This window comes from Pempheris klunzingeri, chromosome 5, assembly GCF_042242105.1.
Source record: "Pempheris klunzingeri isolate RE-2024b chromosome 5, fPemKlu1.hap1, whole genome shotgun sequence".
NCBI lineage: Eukaryota > Metazoa > Chordata > Actinopteri > Acropomatiformes > Pempheridae > Pempheris > Pempheris klunzingeri.
The window spans coordinates 28,146,450-28,168,219 of record NC_092016.1 but is presented as its reverse complement, the minus strand read 5'-3'; the positions used below and the strand labels follow the sequence as shown (position 1 = coordinate 28,168,219).

Here is a 21,770-nt window from a genome sequence, read left to right as displayed (position 1 = left end):
AACCGGGCAGGTGTCTTAAGAGAAACATTGCATTGGCCGGGAATCGGACCCGGGTCTCCCGCGTGGCAGGCGAGAATTCTACCACTGAACCACCAATGCCGATGTGACGCTCACCTACCACGACAGCCTTCAAGGGGTTCATTACTCAACGTTTCAATGCTATGTCAACAGCATCTGGCAATTTTGACTGAGACATACAAAATCCATTTTTTGAAGGGTATGGATCTATTCACTCTCCAAGAACACTAAGCAGATGTTTTGGTCAACTCACTGACACATCTGGAGATAAAGAATGCCATAGGTGCAGTGTCGAGCGACATCTCCAGATCCTGACGGAAACCCGCTGAGTGCGTTTCTGGACCTCGTAGTGCTTAATTGGACCTCATAGTGCTCATGGTGAAATGTTTGCATTTCGAACTCCTCTCATTGGATTAAGCGCATTCTTCACACTTGAGGTGAATTATCTCAAGACAAGCTTTCAGATACACAGTTCTGCTGGTTTTGAATAAGAATGTAAAATCGTAGACGTTGATGCATTTTGGATCAAGGTCTACTGATGAGTTTGTGTCCTGATAGTAAACGTGTATTTTGACCTGCTCTCTGTCAATTAAGCTCATTCTTGACACTTGATGTGAGTTCTCTTAATACTTCACTTAACTTTGCTACTTGCTACAAAGATGCAGCTTTCATTTATTGACATATGGGTTTTTCAGCGGCACTGCAAGGGGAGAGATGCAGAAAAACTGGCCTCAAGGTCATGAGTGCGAGGCCCATTAGCATTACGCATTGCTAGTTCTGCAATTGCTGCTTCAAATGACGAGAGGCCTTCCGGAAAAAAGTTTCCACGACTTGTTATCCCAAAGTGAATAATGACGTCAAACTTCTGCTCTCATGTTGACAACGTTCTGGTCATGTCATCATAGTGTTTGATTTATTGTCCTCGTCCAAAAGATGTTGGAGGAAGGTGTCAGGAAGATTTCTACCCGTCTGAAAGCGGCATTGTGGAATGCCAACAGTAGCTGAAGGTTTCCCTTTTCAAACCGGGCAGGTGTCTTAAGAGAAACATTGCATTGGCCGGGAATCGGACCCGGGTCTCCCGCGTGGCAGGCGAGAATTCTACCACTGAACCACCAATGCCGATGTGACGCTCACCTACCACGACAGCCTGCAAGGGGTTCATTACTCAACGTTTCAATGCTATGTCAACAGCATCTGGCAATTTTGACTGAGACATACAAAATCCATTTTTTGAAGGGTATGGATCTATTCACTCTCCAAGAACACTAAGCAGATGTTTTGGTCAACTCACTGACACATCTGGAGATAAAGAATGCCATAGGTGCAGTGTCGAGCGACATCTCCAGATCCTGACGGAAACCCGCTGAGTGCGTTTCTGGACCTCGTAGTGCTTAATTGGACCTCATAGTGCTCATGGTGAAATGTTTGCATTTCGAACTCCTCTCATTGGATTAAGCGCATTCTTCACACTTGAGGTGAATTATCTCAAGACAAGCTTTCAGATACACAGTTCTGCTGGTTTTGAATAAGAATGTAAAATCGTAGACGTTGATGCATTTTGGATCAAGGTCTACTGATGAGTTTGTGTCCTGATAGTAAACGTGTATTTTGACCTGCTCTCTGTCAATTAAGCTCATTCTTGACACTTGATGTGAGTTCTCTTAATACTTCACTTAACTTTGCTACTTGCTACAAAGATGCAGCTTTCATTTATTGACATATGGGTTTTTCAGCGGCACTGCAAGGGGAGAGATGCAGAAAAACTGGCCTCAAGGTCATGAGTGCGAGGCCCATTAGCATTACGCATTGCTAGTTCTGCAATTGCTGCTTCAAATGACGAGAGGCCTTCCGGAAAAAAGTTTCCACGACTTGTTATCCCAAAGTGAATAATGACGTCAAACTTCTGCTCTCATGTTGACAACGTTCTGGTCATGTCATCATAGTGTTTGATTTATTGTCCTCGTCCAAAAGATGTTGGAGGAAGGTGTCAGGAAGATTTCTACCCGTCTGAAAGCGGCATTGTGGAATGCCAACAGTAGCTGAAGGTTTCCCTTTTCAAACCGGGCAGGTGTCTTAAGAGAAACATTGCATTGGCCGGGAATCGGACCCGGGTCTCCCGCGTGGCAGGCGAGAATTCTACCACTGAACCACCAATGCCGATGTGACGCTCACCTACCACGACAGCCTTCAAGGGGTTCATTACTCAACGTTTCAATGCTATGTCAACAGCATCTGGCAATTTTGACTGAGACATACAAAATCCATTTTTTGAAGGGTATGGATCTATTCACTCTCCAAGAACACTAAGCAGATGTTTTGGTCAACTCACTGACACATCTGGAGATAAAGAATGCCATAGGTGCAGTGTCGAGCGACATCTCCAGATCCTGACGGAAACCCGCTGAGTGCGTTTCTGGACCTCGTAGTGCTTAATTGGACCTCATAGTGCTCATGGTGAAATGTTTGCATTTCGAACTCCTCTCATTGGATTAAGCGCATTCTTCACACTTGAGGTGAATTATCTCAAGACAAGCTTTCAGATACACAGTTCTGCTGGTTTTGAATAAGAATGTAAAATCGTAGACGTTGATGCATTTTGGATCAAGGTCTACTGATGAGTTTGTGTCCTGATAGTAAACGTGTATTTTGACCTTCTCTCTGTCAATTAAGCTCATTCTTGACACTTGATGTGAGTTCTCTTAATACTTCACTTAACTTTGCTACTTGCTACAAAGATGCAGCTTTCATTTATTGACATATGGGTTTTTCAGCGGCACTGCAAGGGGAGAGATGCAGAAAAACTGGCCTCAAGATCATGAGTGCGAGGCCCATTAGCATTACGCATTGCTAGTTCTGCAATTGCTGCTTCAAATGACGAGAGGCCTTCCGGAAAAAAGTTTCCACGACTTGTTATCCCAAAGTGAATAATGACGTCAAACTTCTGCTCTCATGTTGACAACGTTCTGGTCATGTCATCATAGTGTTTGATTTATTGTCCTCGTCCAAAAGATGTTGGAGGAAGGTGTCAGGAAGATTTCTACCCGTCTGAAAGCGGCATTGTGGAATGCCAACAGTAGCTGAAGGTTTCCCTTTTCAAACCGGGCAGGTGTCTTAAGAGAAACATTGCATTGGCCGGGAATCGGACCCGGGTCTCCCGCGTGGCAGGCGAGAATTCTACCACTGAACCACCAATGCCGATGTGACGCTCACCTACCACGACAGCCTGCAAGGGGTTCATTACTCAACGTTTCAATGCTATGTCAACAGCATCTGGCAATTTTGACTGAGACATACAAAATCCATTTTTTGAAGGGTATGGATCTATTCACTCTCCAAGAACACTAAGCAGATGTTTTGGTCAACTCACTGACACATCTGGAGATAAAGAATGCCATAGGTGCAGTGTCGAGCGACATCTCCAGATCCTGACGGAAACCCGCTGAGTGCGTTTCTGGACCTCGTAGTGCTTAATTGGACCTCATAGTGCTCATGGTGAAATGTTTGCATTTCGAACTCCTCTCATTGGATTAAGCGCATTCTTCACACTTGAGGTGAATTATCTCAAGACAAGCTTTCAGATACACAGTTCTGCTGGTTTTGAATAAGAATGTAAAATCGTAGACGTTGATGCATTTTGGATCAAGGTCTACTGATGAGTTTGTGTCCTGATAGTAAACGTGTATTTTGACCTGCTCTCTGTCAATTAAGCTCATTCTTGACACTTGATGTGAGTTCTCTTAATACTTCACTTAACTTTGCTACTTGCTACAAAGATGCAGCTTTCATTTATTGACATATGGGTTTTTCAGCGGCACTGCAAGGGGAGAGATGCAGAAAAACTGGCCTCAAGATCATGAGTGCGAGGCCCATTAGCATTACGCATTGCTAGTCCTGCAATTGCTGCTTCAAATGACGAGAGGCCTTCCGGAAAAAAGTTTCCACGACTTGTTATCCCAAAGTGAATAATGACGTCAAACTTCTGCTCTCATGTTGACAACGTTCTGGTCATGTCATCATAGTGTTTGATTTATTGTCCTCGTCCAAAAGATGTTGGAGGAAGGTGTCAGGAAGATTTCTACCCGTCTGAAAGCGGCATTGTGGAATGCCAACAGTAGCTGAAGGTTTCCCTTTTCAAACCGGGCAGGTGTCTTAAGAGAAACATTGCATTGGCCGGGAATCGGACCCGGGTCTCCCGCGTGGCAGGCGAGAATTCTACCACTGAACCACCAATGCCGATGTGACGCTCACCTACCACGACAGCCTTCAAGGGGTTCATTACTCAACGTTTCAATGCTATGTCAACAGCATCTGGCAATTTTGACTGAGACATACAAAATCCATTTTTTGAAGGGTATGGATCTATTCACTCTCCAAGAACACTAAGCAGATGTTTTGGTCAACTCACTGACACATCTGGAGATAAAGAATGCCATAGGTGCAGTGTCGAGCGACATCTCCAGATCCTGACGGAAACCCGCTGAGTGCGTTTCTGGACCTCGTAGTGCTTAATTGGACCTCATAGTGCTCATGGTGAAATGTTTGCATTTCGAACTCCTCTCATTGGATTAAGCGCATTCTTCACACTTGAGGTGAATTATCTCAAGACAAGCTTTCAGATACACAGTTCTGCTGGTTTTGAATAAGAATGTAAAATCGTAGACGTTGATGCATTTTGGATCAAGGTCTACTGATGAGTTTGTGTCCTGATAGTAAACGTGTATTTTGACCTGCTCTCTGTCAATTAAGCTCATTCTTGACACTTGATGTGAGTTCTCTTAATACTTCACTTAACTTTGCTACTTGCTACAAAGATGCAGCTTTCATTTATTGACATATGGGTTTTTCAGCGGCACTGCAAGGGGAGAGATGCAGAAAAACTGGCCTCAAGGTCATGAGTGCGAGGCCCATTAGCATTACGCATTGCTAGTTCTGCAATTGCTGCTTCAAATGACGAGAGGCCTTCCGGAAAAAAGTTTCCACGACTTGTTATCCCAAAGTGAATAATGACGTCAAACTTCTGCTCTCATGTTGACAACGTTCTGGTCATGTCATCATAGTGTTTGATTTATTGTCCTCGTCCAAAAGATGTTGGAGGAAGGTGTCAGGAAGATTTCTACCCGTCTGAAAGCGGCATTGTGGAATGCCAACAGTAGCTGAAGGTTTCCCTTTTCAAACCGGGCAGGTGTCTTAAGAGAAACATTGCATTGGCCGGGAATCGGACCCGGGTCTCCCGCGTGGCAGGCGAGAATTCTACCACTGAACCACCAATGCCGATGTGACGCTCACCTACCACGACAGCCTTCAAGGGGTTCATTACTCAACGTTTCAATGCTATGTCAACAGCATCTGGCAATTTTGACTGAGACATACAAAATCCATTTTTTGAAGGGTATGGATCTATTCACTCTCCAAGAACACTAAGCAGATGTTTTGGTCAACTCACTGACACATCTGGAGATAAAGAATGCCATAGGTGCAGTGTCGAGCGACATCTCCAGATCCTGACGGAAACCCGCTGAGTGCGTTTCTGGACCTCGTAGTGCTTAATTGGACCTCATAGTGCTCATGGTGAAATGTTTGCATTTCGAACTCCTCTCATTGGATTAAGCGCATTCTTCACACTTGAGGTGAATTATCTCAAGACAAGCTTTCAGATACACAGTTCTGCTGGTTTTGAATAAGAATGTAAAATCGTAGACGTTGATGCATTTTGGATCAAGGTCTACTGATGAGTTTGTGTCCTGATAGTAAACGTGTATTTTGACCTGCTCTCTGTCAATTAAGCTCATTCTTGACACTTGATGTGAGTTCTCTTAATACTTCACTTAACTTTGCTACTTGCTACAAAGATGCAGCTTTCATTTATTGACATATGGGTTTTTCAGCGGCACTGCAAGGGGAGAGATGCAGAAAAACTGGCCTCAAGATCATGAGTGCGAGGCCCATTAGCATTACGCATTGCTAGTCCTGCAATTGCTGCTTCAAATGACGAGAGGCCTTCCGGAAAAAAGTTTCCACGACTTGTTATCCCAAAGTGAATAATGACGTCAAACTTCTGCTCTCATGTTGACAACGTTCTGGTCATGTCATCATAGTGTTTGATTCATTGTCCTCGTCCAAAAGATGTTGGAGGAAGGTGTCAGGAAGATTTCTACCCATCTGAAAGCAGCATTGTGGAATGCCAACAGTAGCTGAAGGCTTCCCTTTTCAAACCGGGCAGGTGTCTTAAGAGAAACATTGCATTGGCCGGGAATCGGACCCGGGTCTCCCGCGTGGCAGGCGAGAATTCTACCACTGAACCACCAATGCCGATGTGACGCTCACCTACCACGACAGCCTGCAAGGGGTTCATTACTCAACGTTTCAATGCTATGTCAACAGCATCTGGCAATTTTGACTGAGACATACAAAATCCATTTTTTGAAGGGTATGGATCTATTCACTCTCCAAGAACACTAAGCAGATGTTTTGGTCAACTCACTGACACATCTGGAGATAAAGAATGCCATAGGTGCAGTGTCGAGCGACATCTCCAGATCCTGACGGAAACCCGCTGAGTGCGTTTCTGGACCTCGTAGTGCTTAATTGGACCTCATAGTGCTCATGGTGAAATGTTTGCATTTCGAACTCCTCTCATTGGATTAAGCGCATTCTTCACACTTGAGGTGAATTATCTCAAGACAAGCTTTCAGATACACAGTTCTGCTGGTTTTGAATAAGAATGTAAAATCGTAGACGTTGATGCATTTTGGATCAAGGTCTACTGATGAGTTTGTGTCCTGATAGTAAACGTGTATTTTGACCTTCTCTCTGTCAATTAAGCTCATTCTTGACACTTGATGTGAGTTCTCTTAATACTTCACTTAACTTTGCTACTTGCTACAAAGATGCAGCTTTCATTTATTGACATATGGGTTTTTCAGCGGCACTGCAAGGGGAGAGATGCAGAAAAACTGGCCTCAAGATCATGAGTGCGAGGCCCATTAGCATTACGCATTGCTAGTTCTGCAATTGCTGCTTCAAATGACGAGAGGCCTTCCGGAAAAAAGTTTCCACGACTTGTTATCCCAAAGTGAATAATGACGTCAAACTTCTGCTCTCATGTTGACAACGTTCTGGTCATGTCATCATAGTGTTTGATTTATTGTCCTCGTCCAAAAGATGTTGGAGGAAGGTGTCAGGAAGATTTCTACCCGTCTGAAAGCGGCATTGTGGAATGCCAACAGTAGCTGAAGGTTTCCCTTTTCAAACCGGGCAGGTGTCTTAAGAGAAACATTGCATTGGCCGGGAATCGGACCCGGGTCTCCCGCGTGGCAGGCGAGAATTCTACCACTGAACCACCAATGCCGATGTGACGCTCACCTACCACGACAGCCTGCAAGGGGTTCATTACTCAACGTTTCAGTGCTATGTCAACAGCATCTGGCAATTTTGACTGAGACATACAAAATCCATTTTTTGAAGGGTATGGATCTATTCACTCTCCAAGAACACTAAGCAGATGTTTTGGTCAACTCACTGACACATCTGGAGATAAAGAATGCCATAGGTGCAGTGTCGAGCGACATCTCCAGATCCTGACGGAAACCCGCTGAGTGCGTTTCTGGACCTCGTAGTGCTTAATTGGACCTCATAGTGCTCATGGTGAAATGTTTGCATTTCGAACTCCTCTCATTGGATTAAGCGCATTCTTCACACTTGAGGTGAATTATCTCAAGACAAGCTTTCAGATACACAGTTCTGCTGGTTTTGAATAAGAATGTAAAATCGTAGACGTTGATGCATTTTGGATCAAGGTCTACTGATGAGTTTGTGTCCTGATAGTAAACGTGTATTTTGACCTTCTCTCTGTCAATTAAGCTCATTCTTGACACTTGATGTGAGTTCTCTTAATACTTCACTTAACTTTGCTACTTGCTACAAAGATGCAGCTTTCATTTATTGACATATGGGTTTTTCAGCGGCACTGCAAGGGGAGAGATGCAGAAAAACTGGCCTCAAGATCATGAGTGCGAGGCCCATTAGCATTACGCATTGCTAGTTCTGCAATTGCTGCTTCAAATGACGAGAGGCCTTCCGGAAAAAAGTTTCCACGACTTGTTATCCCAAAGTGAATAATGACGTCAAACTTCTGCTCTCATGTTGACAACGTTCTGGTCATGTCATCATAGTGTTTGATTTATTGTCCTCGTCCAAAAGATGTTGGAGGAAGGTGTCAGGAAGATTTCTACCCGTCTGAAAGCGGCATTGTGGAATGCCAACAGTAGCTGAAGGTTTCCCTTTTCAAACCGGGCAGGTGTCTTAAGAGAAACATTGCATTGGCCGGGAATCGGACCCGGGTCTCCCGCGTGGCAGGCGAGAATTCTACCACTGAACCACCAATGCCGATGTGACGCTCACCTACCACGACAGCCTGCAAGGGGTTCATTACTCAACGTTTCAATGCTATGTCAACAGCATCTGGCAATTTTGACTGAGACATACAAAATCCATTTTTTGAAGGGTATGGATCTATTCACTCTCCAAGAACACTAAGCAGATGTTTTGGTCAACTCACTGACACATCTGGAGATAAAGAATGCCATAGGTGCAGTGTCGAGCGACATCTCCAGATCCTGACGGAAACCCGCTGAGTGCGTTTCTGGACCTCGTAGTGCTTAATTGGACCTCATAGTGCTCATGGTGAAATGTTTGCATTTCGAACTCCTCTCATTGGATTAAGCGCATTCTTCACACTTGAGGTGAATTATCTCAAGACAAGCTTTCAGATACACAGTTCTGCTGGTTTTGAATAAGAATGTAAAATCGTAGACGTTGATGCATTTTGGATCAAGGTCTACTGATGAGTTTGTGTCCTGATAGTAAACGTGTATTTTGACCTGCTCTCTGTCAATTAAGCTCATTCTTGACACTTGATGTGAGTTCTCTTAATACTTCACTTAACTTTGCTACTTGCTACAAAGATGCAGCTTTCATTTATTGACATATGGGTTTTTCAGCGGCACTGCAAGGGGAGAGATGCAGAAAAACTGGCCTCAAGATCATGAGTGCGAGGCCCATTAGCATTACGCATTGCTAGTTCTGCAATTGCTGCTTCAAATGACGAGAGGCCTTCCGGAAAAAAGTTTCCACGACTTGTTATCCCAAAGTGAATAATGACGTCAAACTTCTGCTCTCATGTTGACAACGTTCTGGTCATGTCATCATAGTGTTTGATTCATTGTCCTCGTCCAAAAGATGTTGGAGGAAGGTGTCAGGAAGATTTCTACCCATCTGAAAGCGGCATTGTGGAATGCCAACAGTAGCTGAAGGTTTCCCTTTTCAAACCGGGCAGGTGTCTTAAGAGAAACATTGCATTGGCCGGGAATCGGACCCGGGTCTCCCGCGTGGCAGGCGAGAATTCTACCACTGAACCACCAATGCCGATGTGACGCTCACCTACCACGACAGCCTGCAAGGGGTTCATTACTCAACGTTTCAATGCTATGTCAACAGCATCTGGCAATTTTGACTGAGACATACAAAATCCATTTTTTGAAGGGTATGGATCTATTCACTCTCCAAGAACACTAAGCAGATGTTTTGGTCAACTCACTGACACATCTGGAGATAAAGAATGCCATAGGTGCAGTGTCGAGCGACATCTCCAGATCCTGACGGAAACCCGCTGAGTGCGTTTCTGGACCTCGTAGTGCTTAATTGGACCTCATAGTGCTCATGGTGAAATGTTTGCATTTCGAACTCCTCTCATTGGATTAAGCGCATTCTTCACACTTGAGGTGAATTATCTCAAGACAAGCTTTCAGATACACAGTTCTGCTGGTTTTGAATAAGAATGTAAAATCGTAGACGTTGATGCATTTTGGATCAAGGTCTACTGATGAGTTTGTGTCCTGATAGTAAACGTGTATTTTGACCTGCTCTCTGTCAATTAAGCTCATTCTTGACACTTGATGTGAGTTCTCTTAATACTTCACTTAACTTTGCTACTTGCTACAAAGATGCAGCTTTCATTTATTGACATATGGGTTTTTCAGCGGCACTGCAAGGGGAGAGATGCAGAAAAACTGGCCTCAAGATCATGAGTGCGAGGCCCATTAGCATTACGCATTGCTAGTTCTGCAATTGCTGCTTCAAATGACGAGAGGCCTTCCGGAAAAAAGTTTCCACGACTTGTTATCCCAAAGTGAATAATGACGTCAAACTTCTGCTCTCATGTTGACAACATTCTGGTCATGTCATCATAGTGTTTGATTTATTGTCCTCGTCCAAAAGATGTTGGAGGAAGGTGTCAGGAAGATTTCTACCCGTCTGAAAGCGGCATTGTGGAATGCCAACAGTAGCTGAAGGTTTCCCTTTTCAAACCGGGCAGGTGTCTTAAGAGAAACATTGCATTGGCCGGGAATCGGACCCGGGTCTCCCGCGTGGCAGGCGAGAATTCTACCACTGAACCACCAATGCCGATGTGACGCTCACCTACCACGACAGCCTGCAAGGGGTTCATTACTCAACGTTTCAATGCTATGTCAACAGCATCTGGCAATTTTGACTGAGACATACAAAATCCATTTTTTGAAGGGTATGGATCTATTCACTCTCCAAGAACACTAAGCAGATGTTTTGGTCAACTCACTGACACATCTGGAGATAAAGAATGCCATAGGTGCAGTGTCGAGCGACATCTCCAGATCCTGACGGAAACCCGCTGAGTGCGTTTCTGGACCTCGTAGTGCTTAATTGGACCTCATAGTGCTCATGGTGAAATGTTTGCATTTCGAACTCCTCTCATTGGATTAAGCGCATTCTTCACACTTGAGGTGAATTATCTCAAGACAAGCTTTCAGATACACAGTTCTGCTGGTTTTGAATAAGAATGTAAAATCGTAGACGTTGATGCATTTTGGATCAAGGTCTACTGATGAGTTTGTGTCCTGATAGTAAACGTGTATTTTGACCTGCTCTCTGTCAATTAAGCTCATTCTTGACACTTGATGTGAGTTCTCTTAATACTTCACTTAACTTTGCTACTTGCTACAAAGATGCAGCTTTCATTTATTGACATATGGGTTTTTCAGCGGCACTGCAAGGGGAGAGATGCAGAAAAACTGGCCTCAAGATCATGAGTGCGAGGCCCATTAGCATTACGCATTGCTAGTTCTGCAATTGCTGCTTCAAATGACGAGAGGCCTTCCGGAAAAAAGTTTCCACGACTTGTTATCCCAAAGTGAATAATGACGTCAAACTTCTGCTCTCATGTTGACAACGTTCTGGTCATGTCATCATAGTGTTTGATTTATTGTCCTCGTCCAAAAGATGTTGGAGGAAGGTGTCAGGAAGATTTCTACCCGTCTGAAAGCGGCATTGTGGAATGCCAACAGTAGCTGAAGGTTTTCCTTTTCAAACCGTGCAGGTGTCTTAAGAGAAACATTGCATTGGCCGGGAATCGGACCCGGGTCTCCCGCGTGGCAGGCGAGAATTCTACCACTGAACCACCAATGCTGACGTGACGCTCACCTACCACGACAGCCTGCAAGGGGTTCATTACTCAACGTTTCAATGCTATGTCAACAGCATCTGGCAATTTTGACTGAGACATACAAAATCCATTTTTTGAAGGGTATGGATCTATTCACTCACACACTAAGCAGATGTTTCGGTCAACTCACTGACACTTCTGACTCTTTCAGTGGATTGCCGACATACCCGATCGTGGAGGTGGCAACAGAATTCGAGCATCTTTGCAGAGATTACAGACCAACCATGAGAGAAGTACAAAGAGTGCTACAGAATAACTTTGGGACCAAGTTCTATAAAATCAGAGGAGACCTCTGCACATTAAGAACCCTGACTGGGAGCACAATGAAAGGCCTATAGAGACAGCATCGCAGCGTTGTCCAGAGACGTAGAATGCTTCAACTGTGGGGAAAAAGGACATTGGGTGAAAGAGTGCCCCAATCCAAAGTGAAGGAAACTGCCTCGGATTGACATGGTGGCGATGGACGGATCCCAGAGGAATGGGAGCCACCCAGGACGAAGCAGGAGGATGAGGTAACACACACACACACTCAAACACAAAATAGGGATGCAGATGCATGCATACAGAACATCCAACAAACCGCAGCAGTGACATAGTGCCAGAATCGCCCAAAAAGAATAGACTAACCAATTCCAAAAGAGGACATTTTTATCTATGGCATGTATCAAGAAGACGGATACAAGAAATTTCCAACATTAACTTTGTCTGTCAATGGACACTTTGTGAAATATTTGGTGGATTCTGGCGCTACTACATCTCTTTTAACCACAGCAGCTCTGCCCACTGTTCCAGGACTCAGTGGCAGAACTTGTTTTACTGTCGGAGCTAGTGGGCAGAGACTTTGGGAAAGCTATTCAATCCCCATTCTGCGGGGATCTGTGTCGTTTTGGCATAGTTCTCCATTTCACACTGAAAGAGGTTAAGGTTCTAAAACGAATCGATCCGGATTATCCTTTCTATTCCAATATGATGACACAAATGGTTAAATATCACCCACAGGATTTACTCTATGTCTATGAATGGCAGCTGCTGCTGGACTCACACACACTCCTGAAGAGCTGACGTCTGGCTCACACACACAGCACAGACAATCACATGACACCACAGACACTGCACTGCACAGCACGTCAGTGAAAGGAGAGACAAATTTTTCGGAAAGCATTTCCCTCCACAAGAGTTTTTCAGACAGAGGTTCCACACATTTTGATGGAAAAGCCTGCATCGCGGAAATGGCAGGATCTGGGTCTGTGGCTCTGAAACAAGAGCGCACATTCGGACTTCCACGAGACGGAGGCTCCAAGGACAGAACACAAGCAAAACTGGTGATGTACACTGCACAGCAATTGCATCTACAGTGCATGTTAAAAGAACAGTAGAACTGTTAGAAAACAAACCATGTGGTTCATCAGCGGACACAGTCATGACTTTAAAGGACATGCCAGCTGAATTAACACAGGTACCGGATTGCCTTTGGGCAAAACATAAATACGATGTTGGACTTATGAAAACTGCGACACCTTTGGTAATTCATCCAAAATTAGACTAAGGACCCTGTCTGAAACAATATCAGTTGAAGCAAGAAGCCATAGATGGCATCATACCAGTGTTTAATTCTCTACTTAAAGCCGGCATAATTGTTCCATGCAATGATCCACCAGTGTGCACTCCAATATTTCCTGTTAAGAAAATCAGGGATGAGAGCCAACCGACAGAATGGCGTTCGTACAAGATCTGCAAGCAGTAAATGCTGCAGTACATCCATGAGCGCCTGAAGTGTCTAACCCATACACTATTCTGTCACTCATCTCACCAGACACAACTCATTTCTCAGTTGTCGATTTGGCGAATGCATTCTTCTCTGTGCCTGTCCACCCTGAAAGTCAATATTAGTTGGCATTCACCTTTCAGGGACGTAGCTACACCTGGACCAGATGTGCTCAAGGATACTCAGAAAGTCTAACATATTTCCATCAGCAGCTGACCCAAAATTTGCAAGACTTCGAATTTCCATCAGGCTCCTCCCTCCTGCATTATGTGGATGACATATCAATTGCGAGTAGCTCGGAGGAAGCCTGCAGGATGGACACAATTGCATTGTTGACGTTTTTGGCTAACATCAGTCACAAAGCTAGTCTGTCCTAATTGCAATTTGTCCAAACTAAAGTGACATATCTGGGACATGTGATCACAGCAGAGGGCAAATCTCTCTCTCCCAAACAAATTGCAGCAATCCTGAAGGTCCCTCGCCCAGCATCAAAGAAGCAATTGATGAGCTTCCTGGGAATTACGTCATATTGCAGGCAGTTGATTCCTAATTATTCAGAGCGAGAGGCACCCCTCTCAGCCATGGTCCATGGGAAGAAATTGACAGCTCACGACAAAATTACATGGACCTCAGATTTAAAGAGTGCTCATGAATGCTCCCGCACTAGGCATTCCGGATCCAAATAAGCCATTTGTACAGTATGTCGACCAAAGAGGCGAATATGTCACTTCTGTCCTCTGCCAAAAGCATGGAGGTAAACTCAGACCTGCTATTATTTTGCTTATTTTTCTACAAAACTGGATCCAGTAGCAACAGGACTGCCTTTCTGCCTCAGGGCTGTAGCAGCCGCAGAGAAGGCAGTGACAGCCTCCATTGATCTAGTAGGGTATTCTGAGCTCACACTTATGGTACCACATGATGCAGCTCACATTCTGCACGCACAAAAGACATTGCATTTGTCAGCGCAGCACTGGTTGAGATATCACACAACATTGTTGGAAATGCCAAATGTCACTGTCAAACACTGCTCTACTCTCAATCAATCAGTCATCACTCAATCTTTATTTATATAGCGCCAATTTACAACAGTGTTATCTCAAGACGCTTTACATAAAGAGCAGGTCTAGAACAAACTCTTTAATGAGAGAGAGCGACCCAACGATTCAGGAATTCAAAATTAAGGATTCAAGAATTCCCACATTAGCAAGCATCAGATATTATATTGAGCAACAGTGGCGAGGAAAAACTCCCCTTTAATGGGAAGAAACCTCCAACAAACCCAGGCTCAATGTGGGCGGCTTCTGTAGGGGTCCGCGTTGGGTGGATGTTGGACAGAGACAGAGAGAGAGACAACACAAACAGCAACCAACGTACTAGCAGTGACAGGAGTGTAACTAAAAGATTAGCAGTATGATATTATTGAAAAACATGACGAGTGGCAGACGATCCGCAGCAGTGATTCATGAAGCAGAGAACCACAGCAGCAGGACCAGGACCAGGATCTACAGACCTGAGAGATGAGAAAGCACAGAAAGGCTCCGGAGAAGATAGCAAGTTAGTGGCAGACATTAGGCGGACATGAGACATAATGATGGAGAGGAAGAGGAGGATAGAGAATAGAGAGGCGCCCAGTGCACCATAGTCCCCCGGCAGTCTGAGCCTATAGCAGCATAACTAGGGGCTGGTCTAAGGCCTGATCCAGCCCTTAACTATATGCCTTGTCAAAAAGGAAGGTTTTTAGTCTACTCTTAAATGTAGAGAGGGTGTCTGCCCCCTGAACCCAATGTCATTATCAAGTGCTTTGAGAGGGTGGCACTGGCTCACATTCAGAACACCACACCTGTAACACAGGACCCTCCGCAGTATGCCTACCGCACCCACAGATCCACTGAGGGTGCAACATCTTCAGCGTTGCACATAGCCCTGTCCCACTTAGAAAATAAAGAGCCCTGCATCAGGATGCTGTTCATAGACTCTAATTTTATAACTTAAATACAGTCAACCCCCACAAACTGACCAGCAAACTGCTACACCTGGGGTTCAACTCCACCCTCTGTGACTGGCTATAAGACTTAACAGTGAACACTGGCACCCCCCAAGGATGTGTTCTCATCCCAGTACTTGACTCATTATTCACACATGACTGTCGTCTCACACAAAGACAACACTATCCTGAAGTTTGCTGACGACACGACCGTCATTAGACTGATCTCCGGGGAGGACAGGGCGGCATACATGAGTGGAGTCAGTCTGGTGGAGAGGTGTGAAAGCAACAACTTCACCCTCAACATGGACAAGATCAAGGAGATGATCCTGGACATGAGGAGGGAGAGGAGGCTGCATCAACCCCTGATGGTCCAGGGGTCTGAGGAGGAGAGGGTCTGAGGAGCAGAGGGTCTGAGGTGGAGAGGGTCTGAGGAGGAGAGGGTCTGAGGAGCAGAAGGTCTGAGGTGGAGAGGGTCTGAAGTTTCAAGTTTCTAGGAGTCCACATCAGTGACGCCCTCACCTGGACACTCAGCATCAGCCAGCAGGTGAAGGAAGCTCATCAGCTGCTGTTCTTTCTGAGGGGACTGAAGAACGTCTGGGGGAGGTTTTAGAGGACGTTCTACACTGCAGAGCATCCTGACCAGTGTGTGAGTGTGCGTGTGACGAGAACAGCACTGCAGCCGACCGCTAACGCCTGCAGAGTGGGGAGAACAGCTGAGAGGACTGTCCGTTACCCCACCACCCCCAGCACACACTCCTCAGAGGGCAGGAGGTCCAGGAGTGTCAGGAGCAGGACCTGCGGGCCAAACGACTCTGTGTGCAATTAGTACTTCAACTGTATATATTACTTGAATTTATATATAGTTTTTCTTGTTGATTATATTCAATCCTGTCTGTGTTTACTATACAGCTACTGTTTATCTATCTACGTTTATCTATCTATGTCTTTCTATCTTTATCTGTTTTATTCTAATCCTGAAGTGGCATTGAATGCAAAAGGGCAAAGCAAGAATTTCATTGTGTGGTCAAACTTGTGTTTATCTGTACATATCACACACATATCTGTACATATCACACACATATCTGTACATGTCACACACATGTCTATACAATAAAACACAAGTCAAGTGGGCCTGTTAAATGTTCAAACGGCTCACCATGACGTTACTGCGCCACATCGGGCTCCCAAAGTGAAAGCGGTCATCCACCCGGGTTGGGGGTGGTGGCGGTGGGGGGCAGCAGTAAGGCCAGCCTCCATGTCTGAGACGGTCAAACTAACCACGAGTTTTTGTGATGCGCGTAAGCACACAAAATTACGGTAAAGGCGGAGAACTGATTTCTAAATAAAACATTCCAGTCGATCTGGGTCAGAAATAAATAAGTAATTACATAGTTATTTATAAATATACATTGTTTGATTGATTGAAAGTAAACCCTCCTGTTTCACAACAGACTGATAACATTCTATGGTGGAATTTCAAAATTAAACCCCTCTAGCTTCTCCTATATGAACTGTCTTCCTTTTCAGAAATATTTGAATTAAAAGCGAACTTCTATTTCCACAGACCAGTTTCCCTTCAGACAGATGGCAGACAATCTCAAAGTGTCCTTCAGACAGGCTCAGGTCATTCTGATGTCGTTTGTTTGTTCAGTCTTTTTCATTTCTCCAACAACAGAAACTTTTGGGAAGTGGAACCAGTCAATGAGATTGCTTATGGGCTTTAGCTGGCATGTCAGCGAACCAAAGAGAGGAAGTGACGTAGAGCGCAGTGCATTTTGGATAGAAAAAACAAAACAGACAGCGCGAATCCGAAAAAGTAGAGGTAAACAAAGAAAAAGTTAGAAAATGTCTCGTGGGCAGATGTGGAGTAGTGAGGATAGCTCGCTGCCTAGCCTGCTGCTCATACTGGGCAGCTTCTTGTGAAAACCAATTAGGTTTGAACACCAACAGAAACCCCAAGACTGCATAATTTTGGTGTTGCTCCACTGTTTTTGTGGATGTGGCGGCGCAGAGTGCGGGAAGGGGCTAAATAGGGGAATATAGGGGCCACCAGACCTCAGCAACTAAAACAAAGGAGGAACACACACACAAATTAGTGGGGTTACACGCAAACCAAAGAACCCAACCAAAATGTCAATAAACAAAATATACTAGGAAACAAATAATTGGCAGCTACAGTATAAAGCAAATAGAAATCAATTAAACAAAAATAATGTCAGCTGCCAAATACAAATTACTAGAAATGCAAAGAAGAATAAACCATATAAAGAACAGAAAACCCTCTGCCCAAATGAAATATCTAAACAAATAAATCTAAATACAGAAATAGTCAATACAGCAAATCAAAACAACTGGGCAGGGCGACTGAATGGAAACAAAAATGCAACCCACACCCCAAATAGGTCAGACATAAAAGGCTTCAATAAGTCAGCACAAAAAGAGTACAGAGCAATACTTGCGAGTAATTTAACACCAGGGAAAAGCAATTATCGCAATAAAGCAGGTTCACAAACTAGTGGATTCGAGCCTCTCCACAAAGCCGATATTAGAAATCAGCGGATTGTAGTGGATACACTGAGCACTCCCGCCACAGCCGAGCTCTACAAAGCAGCAGCGGTCCCCAGCTGTGAGTGACATTAACTTTGTGGTGAGCTGCTGACATCACACACACATGCTTGACCGCAGGGATCTGTAAAAACAGAGCCACACTCAAAAGGAGGGCGAGAAAGAGACGATCCACGACCAGCATTCACCTGCACTAGCTTAGCGTTAGCGACAAGGTGGCTTTAACATAAACCCTGCAGAGAGAGAGACTTACCACCGTGCTAACAGCGAGCAGGGTACGCCAATACTGGAGCTCGGGTGCACACAAACCAGGGGCTCTGCAGTGTAACACAACAATTAGTAGCAGCCAAGGAGTTTACACAGCAGGTGAGCAGACTAGCCGCCTTACCTGCCTGACGCGAGCGTGGTTGGACCGGAAGTGACGCAACCGATCAGGAAGCAGAGAGAGAGAGCCAGCAGGGGGGAAATTCACCCCTTAAGTAGCAATGGCGCCTCAAGTGGATGGCTATGGTGATGCCAATCAAGCATTGCCAGAGCATAATAATATGGCAACACAATTTCTATGCTGCTACACATGCAACATAAAACAGTTCCTGTGAACTGGAAGCAAACCAGAGAAGGTTGTGCACTCGGCCTCAGGGGAAGAGATAGCGCCCCAAAGGGCCACCACCCCCCACTATATAGGAGGCCAGCGCGCCGTGACTGGCTTATTACCCCAGAGGTACCCAAAATAAAAGCAGCCCATTGGCACAAGGCAAGACTATTCTGCTACATGGAGATCAAGCCGGTTGAAGGGGATGGATTTACGTTTTCGGTCCTGGCCAATCGATGACCGGGTTTTCTTCTTCCACATGCTTTTTTTCTTCCTGGTCAGTGCTCATTTCAGGCAATACTGTCCCAAACCAGCAGCTGTTGTAACTGCGTGACGTTGTCCAGGCGGTCTGGTCCACTTTCAAAAGTGCACTGTGAAAGTGAACCAAACCAAATGAAGGTGTGTCTAATCGAACCGAGTCCTCTGGACTATCGTGGTGTGAATGTGCCCCCAGATTCAGGAGATGATGGAATGTGAACGTTTACACGACGCCACTTCATCTTAGTCTGGTTCTCTTTGGCCTCCCTGCTTCTCGGAGCCTAACATTGGTGGTCCGGGTTAACTGCTATCATGAAGCTGCCTATAGACTAGTTCTGTTAACGTGACAGGCTTTAGGCCAACATTTGAAGAATGGTAAATGGTCTGTATAGCGCCTTTCTAGTCATTTCAACTACTACTACTCAAAGTGCTTTTACATGACATCCTCATTCACCCATTCACACATCATTCATACAGGAGTATAAGAAACATATCGATTCTTTCATTGACAGCCCAAGAATCCAGCCAGAGGGTTCAGTCAGGTCTCAGAAGCAGTTTATTCTGGTCACACGTAAAGTACTCGGGCTCATGACAGACCCCCGCGGTCAGAGGAGCTACAAACTGAGTCAAACATCTCTTTTTTAAATGCTTGTTGGACATAATTAAGTACGTAACCTTTTCTGTTGTTTAGGTTCGTGCGTCACAGATAGCACGTCCCTGTAGTGATGCTATGATACTCTAACAGTTGTGGATGTTGTTTGCGCAGGCGTGTATCTATAATCAAACTTTAGAATATGTTTTGCACAACAAAAGCACTACAATCAAGGTCAGTCTGGTACATTCTATCTATCTGCTTCTCAAAACAATAGAAGACGCCACTCTGTGGAGGTCAGATTGACCTTATCTGTCCACTCTCACAATGAGGGAGAGTAGCTTATTTGAGCAGGCCTAAAACATTTTATGGTAATATTAAGGTTCTAATTCAACATGGAAATTCAACATTGTAATATTCAATTCAAATGTAACGGGAGGAATCTAATTTGGAAGCGACTATTCTTTCATACTCATTCACACACTGAAAGCCATGCTTCAGGAGTAAGTTGGGGTTCAGTGTTTTGCCCAAGGAGGTTCGCTTTTAGCTCCATAGGAGCTGGGGATAGACCCCCGACCTTCTGATTGAGATACGACCCAGTCTACCACTGAGCCACAGCCGCCCCAAGAACAGCGTCCTATACATCTTAACTGAATTTCGATGATTTGACATTAGTGTGGATCCTTTAGTTCTTCAAGGCTGCTTTAAAATGGATCTGTAACTGCTAGAAGTCTTTAAGCCCAAACTTGCAAAAGTGCAGCTTATTGTTGATATAATTGTGATTTTAGATGAGAACATACAGTGTAGTGTAAAAAGACAAGTGTTGTGCTAAAAAGAAATGAAGTTTGCACGCAGCTATATCGATTTAAACACTGGAACTATTGGAATAATGGAGTAAAACACTGGAACAGCTACATATATGCTGGAGGATGTTATGTTGATTGAAGTTTTAGTAATTAGTCTGTCTGTGACTTATATTCTTCACCATGGTTTGGATACTTATACTCCTCACTATGATTTTACATGTACCCATCACTGGACCGAAGTAAAACTGTGTGTATCCCTCACTCATTGACCCTCACTGTATCACATATCTGCTCTATGTTAAAACAAGTGCACTTACACTAAACACTATAATTTTTTAAAAAGGCAACAAAAGGAAGCTAAGAAATAAGGGTGTACAATGAAGAGAGAACTTAGAATAAAAAATAAGAACAAGGTAGGAAATATTGAAAGAAAGAAATATTGGTGTAAAATTTATACAACATGGCATATAAAAAAAGAAAGCATGCCCGCACTAGTGCAGGTGGCTGGAAAGTCTCTACAATCCCAACTCAAGGATGCATCATCCAGGCCCGACCTGGTCAAGAAACATAATGGTGTAATGTTACACTACCCACACCTGACCAATGATTATAATGATGTAATGTTACAATATAACTAGATTGGTTATTTTGATGGTGTGATGAAAGGAAACCAGGTGGAGCCTCATGAGAATATAAGCTGATGTACTGTATGTGAGAGCTCAGAACTCTCTGACTGTATGTACTGTGCAGATAGACTGTTCTCCCTTTAAAAAGCCGTCATTAAAGGACTGTTTGCTGCTCTGAACTCTGTCTCCTGAAGACTGTTTGAGTCTGTAGCAGCATAGAAATTGTGTTGCCATTATTATACTCTGACGGTGCCAATTGGCAGCACCATAGCCAACCATTGACGGCACCATGGCTATTTAAGGGGTGGATTTCCCCTGTTGTGCTTTGACAAGTGGTAATGTTCAATTTGGCTATCAGAAATAATTAATAATTATCAAAGATAATTAATAATTATTAAAATAAATGAACTTTGATTAAAGTCCACCTCGATTGGGGCACCACCTCGAAAAACGAGGAAAAGACAGCCGTTTTAATTGATTTAGTCTCATAAAAATACTAAACTATCAATTTGGAATTATGTTTTATAATTAATTTAATAATTACTACCAAAATTACCACATTGATAGCTAGTTGAAGGATTAAGGAGTTCTTGACAGTGTAGAGGTTGGCAGTGTCCACACTTGTACAACATTAAAGGAGACAGCAGGTATTAAAACATTTATTAAAACAGAGCAAAATTCAGGGACATCATTTGTTATGCATTAAGGACTTGTACTTTGGTTGTAAGTACAGCTGAAGCAGAGTAGGTATTAAAGACGTCTGCTGTTACAGAAACAAAATCAATCAAACAATCTAACTACGTCTCTATGACTAAACTAACAAATAATAAGAGTGTGTGTGTGTGTGTGTGTGTGTGTGTGATAAGGCTGAGGAATGTGAGATGGGTCCCACAAAGGTGGGGGAGAGAGACCAAATGGTGATGGCCAGACCCCCTGGGGTGTGGGGCACAGGAGACAAAGGAAGCTAAGTGCTGTTAGCTTAGCTTTGTCCCTCAGTGGCCTGTTGCAGACTGTGAGTGTGAGAG

The 21,770-nt window shown here is 44.2% G+C and overlaps 8 non-coding genes across 8 annotated transcripts; all 8 read right to left on the bottom strand.

The window, feature by feature from the left end:
• Nucleotides 1-28: 28 nt before the first annotated feature.
• Nucleotides 29-99, bottom strand: trnag-gcc (transfer RNA glycine (anticodon GCC)). The gene has a single exon. It is a non-coding gene; the product is annotated as a tRNA-Gly (tRNA).
• Nucleotides 100-1,066: 967 nt separating this feature from the next.
• On the bottom strand, nucleotides 1,067-1,137 carry trnag-gcc (transfer RNA glycine (anticodon GCC)). Its single transcript has one exon. It is a non-coding gene; the product is annotated as a tRNA-Gly (tRNA).
• Nucleotides 1,138-2,104: 967 nt separating this feature from the next.
• Nucleotides 2,105-2,175, bottom strand: trnag-gcc (transfer RNA glycine (anticodon GCC)). The gene has a single exon. It is a non-coding gene; the product is annotated as a tRNA-Gly (tRNA).
• A 967-nt stretch (nucleotides 2,176-3,142) lies between these two features.
• On the bottom strand, nucleotides 3,143-3,213 carry trnag-gcc (transfer RNA glycine (anticodon GCC)). Its single transcript has one exon. It is a non-coding gene; the product is annotated as a tRNA-Gly (tRNA).
• Nucleotides 3,214-4,180: 967 nt separating this feature from the next.
• trnag-gcc (transfer RNA glycine (anticodon GCC)) lies at nucleotides 4,181-4,251 on the bottom strand. The gene has a single exon. It is a non-coding gene; the product is annotated as a tRNA-Gly (tRNA).
• Nucleotides 4,252-5,218: 967 nt separating this feature from the next.
• trnag-gcc (transfer RNA glycine (anticodon GCC)) lies at nucleotides 5,219-5,289 on the bottom strand. Its single transcript has one exon. It is a non-coding gene; the product is annotated as a tRNA-Gly (tRNA).
• Nucleotides 5,290-6,256: 967 nt separating this feature from the next.
• On the bottom strand, nucleotides 6,257-6,327 carry trnag-gcc (transfer RNA glycine (anticodon GCC)). Its single transcript has one exon. It is a non-coding gene; the product is annotated as a tRNA-Gly (tRNA).
• Nucleotides 6,328-7,294: 967 nt separating this feature from the next.
• trnag-gcc (transfer RNA glycine (anticodon GCC)) lies at nucleotides 7,295-7,365 on the bottom strand. The gene has a single exon. It is a non-coding gene; the product is annotated as a tRNA-Gly (tRNA).
• Between the last annotated feature and the right edge of the window lie 14,405 nt (nucleotides 7,366-21,770).